Genomic DNA, 15,850 nt, shown 5'->3' on the forward strand with positions numbered 1-15,850 from the left:
GAAAATAATTGAGAAAAAATGGCATGGGTAGCCCCCTCCGCCCATTACCAGCCCCTTTGGGTCTTGTGTGGATATTAAGGGGAACCCCGTACCCATATTAAAAAAGTAAAGGCGTGGGGCCCCAGACCCTATATACTCAGAACAGGAGTATACAGGCGGTGCAAACAAGACAGGGACTGTGTAGGTTTTTTGTGTTAAGTAGAATCTGTTTGTATTTTGAACTGGTACATTTTTAAAGTGTAGCTCCAGTCAAAAAATCAATTTTTAAGATTTTTGGAGAACATAGGGAAGTCCGTCGTTTTTCATCTCACTTCCTGTTGTCTCCTTCCGTTTGCAAGTAGAAGACGTTTGTAAGTTGGATGTTTGAAAGTAGGAGCCTGCCCTATATGCTCTGCAGAAGTTTGAGCCTAAGGTGTTGGTGTTGCCACAACACTGTAAGCCCTCAAAGTGACTCTTGGTAGGCGCTGGAGCACCCTGCTGTGAACAATTATATCAAGAATTGTAATTACATGCCATTGTTGAACAGTGGTAGAAAAATTGACCTTTGGTGGTTGTGGTGCTGGTGCCACAACACTATAAGTCCTCACAGTTACTCTGGGTGGGCACAGGAACGGGCCCTCCTGTGAAATATTATATCAAGAATTGTAATTACATGTCCCTGTTAAACAGGGGCAGAAAAATTGGGCCTTAGGCACTGGTGCTGGTGCCACCACACTGCAACCTCTGCCATATACTCTAGTTTTATTGCAGGAATTAGCCCTGCTGCAAAGCCATTGTTGAACAGTGGTAGAAAAATAGGGCCTTTGGTGGTGGTGCTGGTGCCACAACACTGTAAGTCCTCACAGTTACTCTCGGTGGGTGCAGGAACGGGCCCTGCTGTGAAATATTATATCAAGAATTGTAATTACATGCCCCTGTTAAACAGGGGCTGAAAAATTGGGCTTAAGGCACTGGTGCTGGTGCCACGACACTGCAATCTCTCCCATATACTGTAGTTGGAGTGCAGGAGTGAGCCCTGCTGCAAAGCATTGCATCAAAAATTTTAATTACACGCCCCGGTTAAACAGGGGCTGAAAAATTGGGCCTTAGGCACTGGTGCTGGTGCCACAACACTGCAACCTCTCCCATATACTCTAGTTGGAGTGCAGGAATGAGCCCTGCTGCAAAGCATTGCATCAAAAATGTTAAATAGGGGCTGAAAAATTGGGCTGGTGGCATCAGCCAGAACCAAAAATGTTCTTCCAACATATCAGCGGAGGAGGAAGAGGATAGACAGTCAACATAACAGGACAGTCACTCAGCATCAGCATAGGCAGTCTTGAAGGGATGTGATATTTCAAAAAAAATTATTCGGTTACATCAGCTTCAGGTGCTTGGTAGCTGGTGGTGATCCAAGACTGATTCATCTTTATGAAGGTCAGTCGATCAACCGAGTCAGTGGACAGGCACACCCTGTGATCGGTTACAAAGCCACCAGCAGCACTGAAGGTGCTTTCCGAAAGAACGCTGGGTGCAGGACAGGCCAGTAGCTCAATATGCATACTGTGCAAGCTCTATCCAGTAATCCATCCTCAAGACCCAGTAAGCCAGAGGATTTTCGATGGGAAAGGTATCCAAGTCTGACCTTGCCCCTAGGTATTCCTGCACCATGTAAATCAGACGCTGGCGATGGTTGCTGGAACCGATCATACCTTGGGGCTGCGGACTAAAAAATTGTCTGAACGCATCAGTCAGACGGACACCTTCTCCACCGCTCCTTCTGACCGATGCCTCAGCAACACGTTGTCCAGGACCAGGAGTTTGTAACCTCCCAGTCTCTGGGAACGCATTGCACAGACCTTTCTGCAATGCCTCCCGGAGCTGTCTCATCCTCTGCTCCCTCTGCTCCATCAAGATAAGGTCGACAACCTTACCCTTATACCGTGGATCAAGGAGAGTGGCCAGCAAGTAATGGTCCCTCTCCTTGATCCGAAGAATACGAGGATCCTTTCGCAGGCTTTGCAGTATCAGGGAGGCCATGCAGCGTAGGTTAGCTGAGGCATTCGGTCCGGAGTCATCTGGGTCACTAAGGACAACATGATCCACAGCTACCTCCTCCCAGCCACGTACAAGTCCACGGGTTTCTTGGGACTGTAAATCATCCCTACAAGACTGTTGCTGCTGATGCTGAGTGCCAGGCTCCACCTCCATGCTGACACAATCATCCTCCTCCTCTTCCTGTATGATGGGTGGGACAGCAGGAACACTGTCTGGATAAAGGGGGCCTTGAGAGGCAAGGAAGTCCTCCTCTTCCTGCCTCTGTTCTGCCTCAAGTGCCCTGTCCATTATTCCACACAGTGTATGCTCCAACAGGTGGACAAGAGGTACAGTGTCACTGATGTATGCACTGTCACTGCTCACCATCCTTGTGGCCTCCTCAAACGGTGACAGGACAGTGCATACATCCCTGGCGTGGTGAGAAAAAACCGAGCTCCCCTGACCCTGTCCTGGTGCCGTAGTCGCACAGGTACTCATTGATTGCCCTCTGCTGCATGTGCAGCCGCTGCAGCATGGCCAACGTTGAGTTCCACCTGGTGGGCATGTCACATATAAGGCGGTTCTTGGGCAGGTTTAACTCCTTTTGGAGCTCAGCTAGCCGAGCACTGGCATTAAATGATCGGCGGAAATGCACACAGACATTCCTGGCCTGCTTCAGGAAATCCTGTTCTTAGGCAGCTGAACCTGCCCAAGAACCGCTGCACCACCAGGTTAAGGACATGAACCACACAGGGCACATGGGTCAGTTGTCCCTGTCGGAGGGCAGAGAGGAGGTTGGTGCTATTTTCGCAAACCACCATTCCTGGCTTAAGTTGGCGTGGTGTCAACCACCTCTCGGCCTGCCCCTGCAGAGCTGACAAAACATCCGCCCCAGTGTGGCTCCTGTCCCCCAAACAAACCAGCGCAAGCACGGCATGGCATCATTTTGCCTGCGTACTTACGTAGCCCCTGGAACGCCTATGGAGCACCGCTGATTCCGAGGACAGTGCACTGGAAGAGGCCATGGAGGAAGAAGAAGAGGAGGGAGTGGAGGAGAGAGGTGTGTCACAACCAGTAGTAGCATTTTGGAGGCATGGTGGCGGAACAACCTCCAACACTACTGCACCTTGTCCTGCATCCTTCCCAGCTGTCAGAAGAGGGACCAAATGGGCTGTGAAAGACAGGTAATGTCCCTGTCCATGCCTGCTGGACCATGAGTAAGCGGTAATTTGCACCTGTCCAGCGAGGCAAGGAAATTGCCTTCCACATGTCGGTAGAGAGCCGGATTCGCCTTCTGTGAGAAAAAGTGGCGTTTGGAGACCTGCCACTGAGGAACCGCACATTGCACAAACTCACGGAAGGGGGCCGAGTCTACCAACTGAAAAGGTAGCAGTTGAAGTGCTAGCAATTTAGCCAAGCTAGCATTCAACCGCTGGGCATGTGGTTGGCTGGGAGTGAACTTCTTTCTACGGTCCAGCAGCTGGGGCCTGCTACAATCGGACGTGGCTGTACTGCTAGCAGAGTGCCCACAAGCACTTGGCTGTGACACACCTAATTCTACACCTTCATTCCTCTCAGTGTAGGTTTCAGAGAGGACTAAAGGTCTAGTGGGGTTGGAGATCCCAGCTGATGAGGAGCAAGGAGAGGTCCGCTTTGTTCTTTGGTGTGGGTCTTTGAGGTAAGCTTGCCAACGAGCTGCATGTCAGGTCAACATATGTCTGGTCAAGCATGTGGTGCCCAAGCGGCTGATGTTTTGGCCACGCAAGATACTCTTGAGACATATGTTGCAAATAGCAGCAGTGCGATCTGATGCACTTGTCTCAAATAACGTGCAGAGGCAGCGCCCTGCACAGGCGGAGCTCTGCGGTGTGATTCAGTCGGTGTGCTGCCCCTAAGCTGGTACATGGAGGGCATCCTGCCTCATTGGAGATGTGACTCCTCCTCCTCCTCTCTCCTACCAGGCACCCACATGGAGTCAGTGCCCTCATCATCCCCTACCTCTTCATCGCTGGAGCAAACCTGGTAGTATGCTGCAGCTTGTGGAACATGAGTGCTAGATTGCTGTCCTTCTTGAGCATCCCTTCTCTCTGCACTCACGCTACTGCCTTCCTCTAGCTGAATATCATCATCAGAGCCTACAAAACACTGGGCATCCTCCTGGAACATGTACCCAACACTTTGCTCAAAGAGTTCAGGGGACTCCTCAGGAGGACGTGGTGGGTCTAGGGAAGTAGTCACTGATGATGACATTGAGACGAGAGAAGAGGATGCGTTGGCAGCTGCTTTGCTAGTACCCTGAGCCTGGGTGAGAGAGGATTAGGAGGATGAAGAGGGCTTGGTCATCCACTCTACCAAGTCTTCAGCATGATGCGGCTCAGCATGTCCAGCTGCCGAAAATAAGGACAAGCGTGTCACATGGCCACGTGCTGATGATGATGCACCGCGTCCACGACCAGCACTGTTGTCTCTAGACACAGAGCCTGCTTGCCCTCTTTTATCGGCTCGTGCCTGTCTGGTAATGGTAATGGTAATGGCCTGAAGGGAGATGGGAAAACCAGCAATTGGGTAGTGTGTATTGTGCTGGAGGCACACAACACCCACTAACTCCTGCAGATGCCTTTATTATAGAAAAACAGGAATTAAAGGGTAGATATAGGTGTATATTGTGCTGTGCTGAAGGCACACAACACCCACTAACTCCTGCAGATGCCTTTATTGTAGAACAACAGGAATTAAAGGGTAGATACTGGTGTACACTATGCTGTGCTGGAGGCACACAACACCCACTAACTCCTGCAGATGCCTTTATTATAGAACAACAGGAATTAAAGGGTAGATACCGGTATATACTGTGCTGTGCTGGAGACACAAAACCCCCATTAACTCCTGCAGATGCCTTTATTATAGAACAACAGGAATTATAGGGTAGATACCGGTGTATATTGTGCTTTGCTGGAGTCACACAACACCCACTAACTCTTGCATATGCCTTTATTATAGAACAACAGGAATTAAAGGGTAGATACCAGTGTATACTGTGCTGTACTGGAGGCACACAACACCCTCTAACTCCTGCAGATGCCTTTATTATAGAACAACAGGAATTAAAGGGTAGATACCGGTGTATAGGGATGGCCGAACGGTTCGCCCGGCGGTCGTTTTGCGGCGAACTTTGGCTGTTCGCGGTCCACCCGATCGGTGGACTATTGCCGCTGTTCACCCGGTGGGCTTCCGTGTTTACTGTGTAAAAGAACTTTGACCTATGATGACACATCCATCATGTGGCACAGGACAGCCAATTAAGACATTACAGCACATGGACACTTGGACATTCCACCTAACTTATAAATAGACCCGATCCGGCGGCCATTTTACATTCTTTCGTATGTCACTATAGGGAGGGGTTGCTGTGTGGAGCAGGGAGGGACTGCAGTGACCCAAATCGCTAGCTATTAGGTCCACAAAAGTTATTTTAAGGACTGGTATGGTATAGGTGTTAGGTGTAGTTCAGGATATAGGTTTGAGGCACTGCTATTCAAGTCATTATTGCAGCAGCCTGTCTTGTCAGTGTAGAGAGAGGGACAGGACGCTGTGTGCAGCAGGGACAGTCAGTTTAATCATTAGCTGTTACTATTAGGTCCACAAAAGTCCTTTTCAGGACTGGTATGGTAAAGTAGTACAGGATATAGTTTTGAGTGCTATTCAAGTTCTTGTTGCAGAAGCCTGTGTTTTGTCAGTTTAAATAGGGAAAGGCAGGAAGCTGTGTGTGGCAGTGAGGGACAGTCAGTTTAATCAGTAGCTGTTACTATTAGGTCCACAAAGGTTCTTTTCAGGACTGGTATGGTAATAGGCTTGTACACGTATAATATTCTTTCTTCCAAATATAGAAAGAATATTATACTTGACTGCTGCCCTTCTACTGCAGTAGTCCTTTAAGAGTATAGGGACTGAGGTACAGTCTGCTAATCACAACCTACTAGTTCCACAAAGGTCCTTATAAGGACTGGTAAGGTATAGTGTACTACAGTACATAGAGTTGAGTGAGGTACAGTCTGCTATTCCTTAAGGACTGGTATAGGTCCACAATATATAGGGTTGAGGTGCACTACTGCTGACTGCTGCCCTATTCTGCAGCAGTCCTTTATCAGTATAGGGACTGAGGTACAGTCTGCTAATCACAACTTACTAGTTCCACAAAGGTCCTTATAAGGACTGGTAAGATATAGTGTACTACAGTACATAGGGTTGAGTGAGGTACAGTCTGCTAATCCTTAAGGACTGGTATAGGTCCACAATATATAGGGTTGAGGTGCACTACTGCTGACTGCTGCCCTATTCTGCAGCAGTCCTTTATCAGTATAGGGACCGAGGTACAGGCTGCGAATCACAACTTACTAGTTCCACAAACGTCCTTATAAGGACTGGTAAGGTATAGTGTACTACAGTACATAGGGTTGAGTGAGGTACAGTCTGCTAATCACAACCTACTAGTTGCACAAAGGTCCTTCTAAGGACTGGTAAGGTATAGCGTACTACAGTATATAGGGTTGAGTGAGGTACAGTCTGCTAATCCTTAAGGACTGGTATATCACGATGCTGGTGTCAGTGCTTTATGTCACGCTGCTGATGTCAGTGCTCTCTATCACAGTGCTAGTGTTAGATCACTCTATCACGGTGCAGGTGTCAGTGCTCTATATCATGGTGCTGGTGATCTTCTCCTGCACCCTCTTCTTTGCCTACCCTGACCTTCCCTCGCCTCCATTGTCTCTAGAGTCCTGAATTGTCAGAATTTCACATATAATAAAAGAATGCATGTAGTTGTCCATTCCAGATTCACCTCATACATGTGTTATGTCATTGGCCATGTGGTGGGACTATGTGTGCACAGCTAGTAATTATTTTGTGGCTACAAATATGACCTGTAGGTTTGTAAAGTTCACCATCCCTGTGCTGTGCTGACTTCCTCCTGGGGCTGCTTATTATGAGGGGTTCCCACCATCCCTGTGCTATGCTGACTTCCTCCTGGGGCTGCTTATTATTAGGGGCTCCCACCATCCCTGTGCTGACTTCCTCCTGGGGCTGCTTATTATGAGGGGCTCCCACCATCCCTGTGCTGTGCTGACTTCCTCCTGGGGCTGTACCTCTGCTGTGCATATTATGAGGGGATCCCACCATCCCTGTGCTATGCTCATTATGAGGGGCTCCCACCATCCCTGTGCTGTGCTGACTTCCTCCTGGGGCTGTACCTCTGCTGTGCATATTATGAGGGGCTCCCACCATCCCTGTGCTATGCTCATTATGAGGGGCTCCCACCACCCCAGTGCTATGCTGACTTCCTCCTGGGGCTGCTTATTATGAGGGGCTCCCACCATCCCTGTGCTATGCTGACTTCCTCCTGGGGCTGATTATTATGAGGGGCTTCCACCATCCCTGTGCTGTGCTGTGCTGACTTCCTCCTGGGGCTGCTTATTATGAGGGGCTCCCACCATTCCTGTGCTGTGCTGACTTCCTCCTGGGGCTGTACCTCTGCTGTGCATATTATGAGGGGCTACCACCATCCCTGTGCTATGTAGACATGTGCATTCGTTTTCGTCCGAATGCATTTTCGTCCGAATTTCAGCTATTTTCGTTTTGACAAACGATAACGAAAGCACAAAATCCGAAAAACGAAAGATCCGACATAAATAAATGCTTTATTTTCGTTTTCATTGTTACAACAGTTCGATATAGAATAGGAGATTTGACATGACTCTGACAATAACAATCTGTCTATAGAACCTGTGGTCGAATGTGCCTAACCTTACCTCTATTAGTCCAAGATTATGTAGAGAAAATATTGGACAGAGAAAAAAGATTTTGACAGAGAGAAAAGATTCTGCAAGTTACTGTCCTAAAAAGTGTTTGGGGACCCGGGTCCTGCCCCAGGGGACATGGATCAATGCAAAAAAAAGTTTTAAAAACGGACGTTTTTTCGGGAGCAGTGATTTTAATAATGATTAAAGTGAAACAATAAAAGTGTAATATTCCTTTAAATTTTGTAGGGGGGTGTCTATAGTATGCCTGTGAAGAGGCGCATGTTTCTGGTGCTTAGAACTGTCCCTGCACTAAGTGTTATTTATGCAGGAAAAAAGTCCTTTAAAATCACTAGCAGCTATTATGAATTGTCGGCTCCCGTAATACAGAGACAACTCATTGAAAGTCATTGATAAAAATAAATAAATAAATAAAAAAAAAAAGCGTGGGGGTCCCCCAAATTCAATTACCAGGCCCTTCAGGTCTGGTATGGATATTAAGGGGAACCCTGCCTCAAATTTAAGAAAAAAATTGACATGGGCTTCCCCCTAAATATCCATAACCAGACCCTTCAGGTCTGGTATGGATATTAAGGGGAACCCCGCGTCAAATTAAAAAAAAAATTGACGTGGGGGTCCCCCTAAAAATCCATACCAGACCCTTTATCCGAGCACACAACCTGGCAGGCCGCAGGAAAAGAGGGGGGGACTAGAGAGCAGCCCCCCCTCCCTCCTGAACTGTACCAGGCCACATGCCCTCAACATTGGGAGGATGCTTTTGGGGTCTGTGACCCCTCAAAGCACCTTGTCCCCATGTTGATGAGGACAAGGGCCTCATCCCCACAACCGTGGCCGGTGGTTGTGGAGGTCTGCGGGCGGGGGGCTTATCAGAATCTGGAAGCCCCCTTTAACAAGGGGACCCCCAGATCCCGGCCCCCCCCTGTTTGAAATGGTAAGGGGGTACAAAAGTACCCCTACCATTTCACAAAGAAAGTGTAAAAAATAGTTAAATAAGACAAACACACTTTTGAAAAATTCCTTTATTAAAAATAAAAAAAATAAAAAAAAGATTCCAGCGGTGGTAATCCACTCTTGCTATCCAGCGACGGACGGTCATCTCTCCAGCGATGGCTCATCTCATTCAGCGCAGCGAATACATCCTTCTTCTGTTTCCGCGGAGGAGACACTGCAAGAATTCCGGCGGCTTGACGTTTCTTATATACGGAGGGCGGGCCACCCGTCACCTGACCCCGCCCCCCTCTGACGCAAGGGGAAACTCGGGGTTCCCTGTGACGTATGGGTGACCCCGCACCCCTCTGATGTAACACAGGCAGGTTTCCGTTACATCAGAGGGGGCGGGGTCACCCATACGTCACAGGGAACCCCGGGTTTCCCCTTGCGTCATCATAATGATGAGCCATCGCTGGAGAGATGACCGTCCGTCGCTGGATAGCAAGAATGGATTACCACCGCTGGAATCTTTTTTTTATTTTTTTTATTTTTTTTATTTTTAATAAAGGAATTTTTCAAAAGTGTGTTTGTCTTATTTAACAATTTTTTACACTTTCTTTGTGAAATGGTAGGGGTACTTTTGTACCCCCTTACCATTTAAAACAGGGGGGGGGGCGGGATCTGGGGGTCCCCTTGTTAAAGGGGGCTTCCAGATTCTGATAAGCCCCCCTCCCGCAGACCTCCACAACCACCGGCCACGGTTGTGGGGATGAGGCCCTTGTCCTCATCAACATGGGGACAAGGTGCTTTGAGGGGTCACAGACCCCCAAAGCATCCTCCCAATGTTGAGGGCATGTGGCCTGGTACGGTTCAGGAGGGAGGGGGGCCGCTCTCTTGTCCCCCCCTCTTTTCCTGCGGCCTGCCAGGTTGCGTGCTCGGATAAAGGGTCTGGTATGGATTTTTAGGGGGACCCCCACGTCAATTTTTTTTTAAATTTGACGCGGGGTTCCCCTTAATATCCATACCAGACCTGAAGGGTCTGGTTATGGATATTTAGGGGGAACCCACGTCAATTTTTTTCTTAAATTTGAGGCAGGGTTCCCCTTAATATCCATACCAGACCTGAAGGGCCTAGTAATTGATTTTGGGGGACCCCCATGCTTTTTTTTAAATGTATTTATTTATTTATTTTATCAATGACTTTCAATGAGTGTTCTCTGTATTACGGAGCCGACAATTCATAATAGCTGCGAGTGATTTTAAAGGACTTTTTTTCCTGCATAAATGACACTTTGTGCAGGGACAGTTCTAAGCATGGGAAACATGCGCCCCTTCACAGGCATACTATAGACACCCCCCAGCTACGAAATTTAAAGGAATATTACACTTTTATTGTTTCACTTTAATCATTATTAAAATCACTGCTCCTGAAAAAACAGCCGTTTTTAAAACTTTTTTTTGCATTGATACATGTCCCCTGGGGCAGGACCCGGGTCCCCAAACACTTTTTAGGACAGTAACTTGCAAATTAGTATATAAAATTAGCACTTTAGATTTTGAATGTTGGAGTCCCATAGACTTTAACAGGGGTTCTAAAGTATGCTATATACTAGCTCCGTCGAATCTTCTTTATACATTCGACAGACACCATAAGCCTTCAAAGACAGATTCGACGTAATTCATGTGGATTTTTGGACAAATGCAATTTTTGAACGAAAAACGAAATAAATAAAAACGAATTTCGGGAGTAACTAAATAAATTAAGTTTTCGGACGAAAACGAAATTCCGAAACGAAATATTTTACTCTGCACATGTCTAGTGCTATGCTCATTATGAGGGGCTACCACCATCCCTGTGCTATGCTGACTTCCTCCTGGGGCTGCTTATGGTGCAGGTGTCAGTGCTGTATATAACGGTGCTGGTGTCAGTGCTGTATATCACTGTGCTGGTGTCAGTGCTTTATGTCACGCTGCTGATGTCAGTGCTCTCTATCACGGTGTTGGTGTCAGATCACTCTATCACGGTGCAGGTGTCATTGCTGTATGTCATGCTGCAGGTGTCAGTGCTGTATATCACGGTGCTGGTGTCAGTGCTTTATGTCACACTGCTGATGTCAGTGCTCTCTATCACAGTGGTGGTGTCAGATCATCTCCTGCACCCTCTTCTTTGCCTACCCTGACCTTCCCTCTCCTCCATTGCCTTCATGCGCTCCACAGTCCTGAATTGTCACAATTTCACATATAAAAAAAGAATGCTTGTAGTTGTCGATCCCAGATTCACCTCATACATGTGTTGTGTCATTGGCCATGTGGTGGGACTATGTTTGCACAGCTAGTAATTATTTTGTGGCTGCAAATTTGACCTGTAGGTTTGCAAAGTTCGCCTCCCATTGAAGTCAATGGGGCCCGCCGTGAACTTTACGGTTCACGAACTATCGGCCGCGTTTACGGTCCGCGTTCGCGAAACGTCCCGTCGGAAGTTCGTCCATCACTACCGGTGTATACTGTGCTGTGCTGGAGGCACACAACGCCAACTAACTCCTGCAGATGGTAGATGGCTCAATTAGAGAAGAGCAATATAGGTAGATACATGTGTATACTGCACTGAATGCACACAGACAACACCCACAAACTCCTGCAGATGGTTGATAGCTCAATTACAGAAGAGCAATATAGCTATATAGGTAAATACAGGTGTATACTGCGCTCAAGGCACACAGACAACACCCACAATCTAATGCAGATGGCTGGTAGCTCCATTACAGAAGAGCAATATAGCTATATAGGTAGATACAGGTGTATACTGCGCTCAAGGCACACAGACAACACCCACAAACTCCTGTAGATGGCTGATAGCTCAATTACAGAAGAGCAATATAAATATATAGGTATACTGCGCTGAAGGTACACAGACAACACCCACTAACTCCTGCAGACACCGGAACACTACACAAGACCACCGCGCTGGCGGCCTTATATAGTGTGGGTTGTGTACTACACAGCCTGACCTATGATTGGCCATAGGCATCCTGCCTGTGGCCAATCATGGCTCTCCTCGCTGCCGGCGCTGTGATTGGCCAAGCATGTGGGGTCACAGTGCATGCTTGGCCAATCATGAGCCAGCAATGCACTGTGATGTTGCAGTGCATTGTGGGCCGTGAGCACCACATGAATTTGGCGCACAGAGTTCTGGCTTCGGCGAACAGCCGGTGTTCGAGTCGAACATGCGTTCGACTCAAACACCAAGCTCATCCCTACTGAGGAGACATCTGACTTATGGAGGGGGTTTGCTGGGGGACATCTGATTTATTGAGGGGCTCCCCTGAGGAGACATCTGATTTATAGAGGGGCTCCGCTGGGGGACATCTGATTTATTAACTGGGTCTACTGGGGACATCTGATTTATGGAGGGGCTCCACAGGGGGACATCCGATTTATGGAGGGGGTCTGCTAGGGGACATTTGATTTATGGAGGGGCTCCCCTGAGGAAACATGTGATTTATTGAAGGGGTTTGCTGGGGGACATCTGATTTATAGAGGGGCTCTGCTGGGGGACATATGATTTATTAAGGGGGTCTACTGGGGGACATCTGATTTATGGAGGGGCTCCACAGGGGGACATCCGATTTATGGGGGGGGGTCTGCTAGGGGACATTTGATTTATTGAAGGGGTTTGCTGGGGGACATCTGATTTATGGAGGGGCTCCACTGAGGAGACATCCAATTTATGGAGGAGCTCCGCTAGGGAGACATATGATTCATGGAGGGGCTCCGCTGGGGGAAATCTGATTTATGGAGGGGATCTGCTGGGGGACATCTGATTTATGGAGTGGCTCCCCTGAGGAGACATCTGATTTATAGAGGGGCTCCGCTGGGGGACATCTGATTTATGAAGGTGCTCCGCTGGGGGAAATCTGATTTATGGAGGTGCTCTGCTGGGGGACATCTGATTTATGGAGGGACTCCGCTGGGGGACATCTGATTTATGGAGGGACTCCGCTGGGGAGACATATAATTTATGGAGGGGCTCCGCTGGGGGAAATCTGATTTATGTAGGGGATCTGCTGGAGGACATCTGATTTATGGAGGGGCTCCCCTGAGGAGACATCTGATTTATTGAGGGGCTCCTCTGAGGAGACATATGATTTATGGAGGGGCTCCGCTGGGGGACATTTGATTTATGGAGCGGCCCGCTGGGAAGACATCTGATTTATGGAGGGGCTCCGCTGGGGGACATCTGATTTATGGAGGGGCTTCACTGGGGACATCTGATCTATGGAGGGGCTCCCCTGAGGAGACATGTGATTTATGGAGGGGCTCCGCTGGGGAGACATATGATTTATGGAGGGGCTCTGCTGGGGGAAATCTCATTTATTGAGTGGGTCTGCGGGGGTACATCTGATTTATGGAGGGGCTCCGTTGGAGACATCTGATTTATGGAGGGGCTCCGCTGGGGGACATCTGATTTATGGAGGGGATCTGCTGGGGGACATCTGATATATGGAGTGGCTCTGCTGGGGGACATCTGATTTATGGAGGGGCTCCTCTGAGGGGAAATCTGATTTATGGCGGGGGCTCCGCTGGGGGACATCTGATTTATGAAGGTGCTCTGCTAGGTGACATCCAATTTATGGAGGGGCTCTGCTGGGGAGACATAAGATTTATGGAGGGGCTCCATTGGGGGAAATCTGATTTATGGAGGTGATCTGCTGGTGAAATCTGATTTATGAAGGGGCTATGCTGGGGGACATCTGATTTATCTAGGAGCTCCCCTGAGGAGACATCTGATTTATGGGAGGGTCTCCCCTGAGGAGACATCCAATTTATGGTGGGGCTCCGCTGGGGGACATCTGATTTATGGAGGGGCTCCACTGGGGGACATCTAAATTATGGAGGGACTATGCTTGGAACACCTGATGTAAGCAGGGACTCTGTTGGGAATGCCTGATGTAAGGTGACATTGTGATGGGCACATATTGTTGTGGACATCAGAGAGCCCCTTAAAATAAAACATGCCCATCAGCATGCCCCTTAATTTAGGTTAAGGGGCATGGTGATGGGCAATTTTTAGGTTAAGGAACATGCTGATGAGCAGGACTACAATCCTTCAGAGTCATGGCACCGACTTGAGATTCGTACCTCAGTCCAAAGAATGTTTTATTGGCCGGGCCTCCTTGAATTTTAATTCAATACCCCTGCTATGGGGGATCCCTATATTCTGGGATATGGGGGTCTCGGGACAGAGCTCAGTGTGCACATATAGAGATGATATACTGGGCTGTGTGCATGTATGGGACATATGCTGGACTCAGTGGACATCTATAGAGGACCCTTTCTAAGAAGCAGTGTGGTCGTTGTTTGGAGAGTTCAGTATAAGAGTACAGAGCTCTGCGCAATTTAGGGGATGTGTTGTATGTATAAAGGACTGTGTATAGCTATGTGTGGTTTATTTTTGTAGGGAACCCTCATACATATCATTTTGTATACACATATAGGGGACCCCCATACAGCTTATTATATACACACATATATCAGGCCCCCCTCATGCAGATCAATATATATATATATATATATATATATATATATATATACACATACACATATACACTAACACACACACACACACACGGCACCCCCCATACAGACCATTATGTATAAACATATATGCTCTCTCTGGCTCAGTATATTGTGAGACAGAAAGTGAGAAGCCATTGATTGTCCCTCTTTTCCAAGACCCCCTACTTACACCAGTAATGGTTGTGCCCCCCCCTTCACTGTCAAATGGCTGCTGCACTTCATATCATTATTCATTCTTAAAATCACTCCATAAAATAGAGCCCTATGTGACAGAAGTCACTTTGGGCGAGGGGCCCTTGGAACCCAACTTACCTTGGATAGGTAACCCCAGTGGTGTATTCTGGTTTTGTGCTGCCCTAGGCAAGTCTAAAATTGGGCATCCCCATGTAAATTTGCCCCACCTCTTCCTGTTTAACCGCTTTATGACAGGGCAGCCGCTGTGCAAAGAATATGTGATTCTGCTCTTCTGGGTGTTGGGCGCACGCCGCCGCCAGTTCATTCTCACTGTGACTTTACACAGAGGGAATTGATCAGCGGGCCTCACAGACCTGATGTTCACCGGGATCCATTGATCGTTTGGTACTCTGGCAGAATGGCAGTCTGCCTATGTAAACAAGGCAGACTGTCATTCCATGAGTACAGAAGACATGGATCCTGTGTTTCTGTGAAGCAGGAACACCGATCCATGCCTTCATGCAGTGAAAGCACCTCCCCCACAGTTAGTAAACACTCCCTAGGCACACATTTAAACCCCTGATGTTAACCCCTTCCCTGCTGGTGTCATTAGTGCAGTGAAAGTGCATTTTTTTAGCACTGATCACTGTACTGGTGTCACTGGTCCCCAAGAAGTGTGAGTTAAGTGTCCGATTTGTCTGCTGCAATGTCGCAGTTCAGCTATAAGTCACTAATCGCTGCCATTACTAGTAAAAAATGCAATAAAAATGAGGGAGAGACCCCCTAGCCCTGCCTACAGTCCCTCCTGTGCCCCCCTGTCTGTGGGTAGATGTGTGATGAACCAACCTCCTGCCCATCCTCATCCTCTGGGCCCTCGGTCAGCCTGTCTTCCTACTGATGTCACAGCGGGGACAGGGAGAGGAGGTTAGAGAAGGCATGCAGGCTCTGGGAGGCACTAGGGATGCTGCGACCGCAGATGCTCAGGTCAGGGTGGCAGTGAATGCCTTCTCCCTTCCAGCCCAGCCTCGTGCTAGTGCTGCTCGCCTTCCCCGCAGACTCCAGGGCTGCCTGCTCGCTATGTGAACACTCTGATTTGCCAACTTAGTTCCACTGCCCTGCAGCTCACCACTGGAACTCTCCATGACAAGGGCTCAACTTGGCATTTGCTTTGGGCCCCACCAGCACCAGGCACAGAGGAGTAGCTCCTCTGCTTTGAATGCTAGGTAAGGCCAGGGAGTCGTGGCTGTGACGTCACTGGTTGCTAGACGCCAAGCGGCTCTAGCAACTAGTGACCAGTCTCAGGTGGGGGTGGAGCCAGCTCTATGGCGGCTCTGTCTGCC

Source organism: Lithobates pipiens, unplaced genomic scaffold (assembly GCF_037356315.1).
Source record: "Lithobates pipiens isolate NorthernLeopardFrog02 unplaced genomic scaffold, aLitPip1_a1.2 Scaffold_8, whole genome shotgun sequence".
Lineage (NCBI taxonomy): Eukaryota > Metazoa > Chordata > Amphibia > Anura > Ranidae > Lithobates > Lithobates pipiens.